This window comes from Schistocerca americana, chromosome X (assembly GCF_021461395.2).
Source record: "Schistocerca americana isolate TAMUIC-IGC-003095 chromosome X, iqSchAmer2.1, whole genome shotgun sequence".
Classification (NCBI taxonomy): Eukaryota; Metazoa; Arthropoda; class Insecta; order Orthoptera; family Acrididae; genus Schistocerca; species Schistocerca americana.
In genome coordinates, this window is record NC_060130.1 from 873,155,452 (window position 1) to 873,160,045 (window position 4,594).

At 44.4% G+C, this 4,594-nt stretch overlaps 1 pseudogene; it reads left to right on the forward strand.

Moving 5' to 3' along the window:
• Positions 1–2,595: 2,595 nt before the first annotated feature.
• On the forward strand, positions 2,596–2,713 carry LOC124557276 (annotated as a pseudogene).
• Positions 2,714–4,594: the final 1,881 nt, after the last annotated feature.

Consider the following 4,594-nt stretch of genomic DNA (forward strand, 5'->3'; position numbering starts at 1 on the left):
GAGGTTATCGGTGTCATCGGATTAGGGATGGACGGGGAAGGAAGTCGGCCGTGCCCTTTGAAAGGAACCATCCCGGCATTTGCCTGGAGCGATTTAGGGAAATCACGGAAAACCTAAATTAGGATGGCCGGACCTGGGATTGAACCGTCGTCCTCCCGAATGCGAGTCCAGTGTCTAACTACTGTGCCACCTCGCTCGGTGTGGCAATGAAAGGAGCCATAACGGCTGTAAGATGTGTGAATGCCGCCCTCCCACCGATAGTGCAACCATTTTGGCAGCGTATTGGCGAGGGATTCGTCTTCATGGACGACAATTCGCACCCCTATCGTGCACATATTGTGAATGACTTCCTTCAGGATAACGACATCGCTCGACTAGAGTGGCCAGCATGTTCTCCATACATGAACCCTATCAAACATAGCTGGGATAGATTGAAAAGAGCTGTTTATGGACGAAGTGATCCACCAACCACTCTGAGGGATCTACCTCGAATCGCCGTTGAGGAGTGGGAAAATCTGGACCAACAGTGCCTTGATGAACTTGTGGATAGTACGCCACGACGAATGCAGGCATGCATCTATGCAAGAGGACGTGCTACTGGGTATTAGAGTTACCGGTGTGTACAGTAATCTGGACAACCACCTCTGAAGTTCTCGCTGTGTGGTGATACAACATGCAATGTGTGGTTTTCATGAGCAATAAAAAGGGCGGAAATGATGTTTATGTTGACCTCTATTCCAATTTTCTGTACAGGTTCCGGAACTCTTGGAACAGAGGTGATGCAAAACTTTTTTTGATGTGTGTATTATACCGTTAATGTTACGTGACATCATTTAACTTCTTTGTTGTATGTTGTGAAATCTGGATGTATTTCAAGTCATTTTGGTGATTGTAGATTCTTGTTTCATAGAGTACCGGAAGACATCCGTAACACTAGAAGATAGGTTTCCATAACCTAGGTAGTGTAGAATAGAAACTTTTCAAACATAAACATCATTTATTACAATGTTTCACCAAGTATCCGCAGTCACATCACCCAATCTGCTGCAAAGTATCATAGCATTTCCTTACTGGAGAACAACAGTATCACATGAATTGTGGAACATTATGTACCGTGTGCTTCGTAAAAAAAAAAAAAAAAAAAAAAAAAAAAAAAAAAAAAAAAAAAAAAAAAAGAGAGAGAGAGAGAACAGATTTCAGTCGTTTGCGACAGGCGAACTATAATGGACATAAACGCATTGCGCCTGTTATGGATAGAGGATAGAGGAAGGTTCACTGTTTTGTCACAGTTACGTTGTTGCTTGTTTGCTTGTTTGTACCAACAGGGTGACTACACCACAAGAGAAACGATTTTGTGTGTTGGAGTTTGCTCGAAGTCAATCCACTGTCCGAGTCCAACGTGCATTCCGTCGTCGATTCAACAGAAGACACCTCTGCACAAGCAGATTTACGACTGTCAAAAAAATTTCTTGGAAGGTGGTTGCATGTGCTAAGGGAAGAGCCTGGTTGGCGTCGAACGTCTAACGGAAATATCGGGTGTATCCGAGATGCGTTCACACGCAGCCCTCGGAAGTTCACAAGACGTTCAGGTAACCATGGTGAAACAACGTTGTGACATGCTATGAAACGAGACAAGTATATGAAGCCTTACAAGTTGCAGTTACTGCAGAAACAGCGTTCCGGCGACCATAACAGAAGGTACGAATTTTGCACTTCAGTGCTTCAGGATATGTCAGAGGATACTTCTTCCGAATGAATCATCTTTTCGAACGAATCAACGTTTCGCCTGTCGAGTAAAGTAAACCACCATAATGTAAGAATTTGGGGGTCACAAAATTCTGGCGTTGTCGTATTACAGGGAAGAAACTCACCTAAAGTGAATGTGTTTTGCGTTGTTTCTGTTCACAAAGTTTATGGACCTTTCTTTTTTTGCGGAGGGAACTGTGACAGGAATGACATACCTGGACATGCTGCCAAATTGGCTGTTTCCTCAACTTTCCGTAGGTCCTAATGATTGCATTTTTATGGATGACGGCGCTCTACCTCTCTTTCACCGTGAGGTGCGGCATTTCTTAACAACACCATCCCACAACGTTGGGTATGAAGAGGTGGACAACAAGATTTTGTTCATTGCTTTTGGCTTCCAAGTTCACCAGACCTCATACCTTGCAATTTTTTTTCTGTGGGAATATATAAAAGACAGAGCCTTTGTTCCACCTAGGACAGCTACTCTTTAAGAACTGAGAAATCGAACTGTTGAAGCTGTCGATTCAGTAAACAGGGATCTGTTGATTCGTGTGTAGAATGAAATGGACTATCGTTTCAATGTTTCTCGAGCAATGCATGGCGCTGATGTTGAGTGTATGGTATTGTGTCTGTGCGAGCACAGAACTTTTTAACATGCTCTAGTCAGTGACATACACAATGTGTTTCTGCCTTTCATAGTTTGTCTGAAATAAACAATAGAAATCTGTTCTTTCTTTTTGAATCGCTATGTATTTTACAGTGACAATTTACCTCTGGTAGAAAATGATTGTTTCCATCATCTTCACAGACTGTTACTCTGACAATTATACTTTTAGTATTCGGTACATCGTCAACGGCCTTGCCGCAGTGGTAACACCGGTTCCCGTCTAATCACCGAAGTTAAGCGCTGTAGGGCTGGGCTAGCACTTGTATGGGTGACCATCCGGTCTGCCGAGCGCTGTTGGCAAGCGGGGTGCACTCAGCCCTTGTGAGGCAAACTGAAGAGCTACTTGATTGAGAAGTTGCGGCTCCGGTCTCGGAAACTGACATACGGCCGGGAGAGCGATGTGCTGACCACATGCCCCTCCATTTCCGCATCCAGTGACGCCTATTAGCTGACGATGACACGGCGGCCGGTCGGTACCGTTGGGCCTTCATGGCCTGTTCGGGAGGAGTTTTTAGTTTCGGTACACCACTGGCGTACTGAGAAGACTTTACGAAAATGCTAATTTTTCCGGATGCCATTATTTTTTCCGTTGTACGTTATCAATTTCAAATTTATGGTTTCTCTCTTTGCTGACAGAGAGAGAGATGGTGTAGGTGTTAAGACAATGGCGTTGTATTCCAGAGGAGGAGACTCAATTTTCCGCCCGATTATCTAGAAGTCGCTTTCCCTTGGTTTTCCTAAGTAACTGAAAGTGATGCCAAGAAGGTTGCTTTGAGGAGGACCCTGCTAATCTCTCCGCAATCCAAGCTTGTGTTCCGTCTCGTCGTCGCAAAGAATAATTTTATTGTGAGCCCCGTGCATAGGCTAACAAAGCAATGACCGTGCAACATTTTGATGGTTGTTAGCATACTTCGTGCCACATGTGTAGCTGAATAAACTATCTACTGATTTAGTGACATTTCTAACTTCTCTCTGTATCGTTGTTGTTCGTTCTGTTTTCTAGCCATTTCTCTCTGCTGGCGGAAACAGAAGGTTTCCAGTAGGTCTTGCAAGTGCTCCTACTCGGCCATATATCAGACACAGCGTGTTCTCGCTTAAATCGTGGCTGAGTTCCAAGAGAAAACGTATACAGAACGCCAGCTTTGCTTATGAATCACAAATTGTCCGCAGTTTATGAGTGTGGTACTGCGGTATGCCGGGTGGCATTTCTTCTAGAAGTCACATTCAGAGCTAACTGTCACCTTAAATAAACTTCGGAAGAAACGCAGGCATTGTTTCATGGCCACACTACAGAGTAACGGTGATAGGAACTTCGCTTGTGGGTGTATAAAGAATTCTGTCGCAGGTTTCCCATATAGTAAAAACGTACAGAATCCAAAGCCCTTTAAACAATAAACAGATTCCGCTAGTGTCGAAATACACGAATACAAGTTAGATTCTGACCATTATCCTGTTTGCAACATGAAACATAATCATAATCAAATTTATAATAATAATTTCATTTCGCTTAAAGGCCTGGTGCGGGTCTTTCAATTGTACGCCATTTCGGCATAAATTGATGCGTAGGGTCTTCAGAAACAAGTTACACATATCGACCCAAGCTAACACTACTGCGCTAGAGTAGCGCACTGTCAAAAGAGAGTACATACACCAGGTTCCTGCAGACACAGTTCTGCAGCGGTGCGGATAATGTGTGCATCACAGACCGCAATTGAAATGACGCGGCTACTGAAAACGTACTCTTAGGTTGAAGTACCCGAGACAATACGTCTCTTGAGCGTAAACGTCTAAATTGCACACAGATTCATCATAACATGCTGGCGATATATCGACCGAATGGAGTGTCGCGTGCAGCAGTGGTGAAATAGTGCCAACAATTTGACCAGGGCGGCACACGCGTGGGATATGTTGATCGGGAAGGCAGGCCTTCCACATCGACCACCGACGGCCATGTCCAGGCAATTGAAGAACTGATTCTCACCAATCTCAGGGCGACTATCTTGAACATTTCTCTGAACGACAGTGTTAACATTCCATCGAACAGGTCGTCTGCAAGATTGGAAATTGTTCTCATGCCAGGTTCCGCGATGACCATCACCTACACTGAAAGGCACAAGGTTTATGGCAGATCTGGACTGCCTTGAGCGTTACTTCGTCGATGGCAGTGGTTTCCTAGGCATC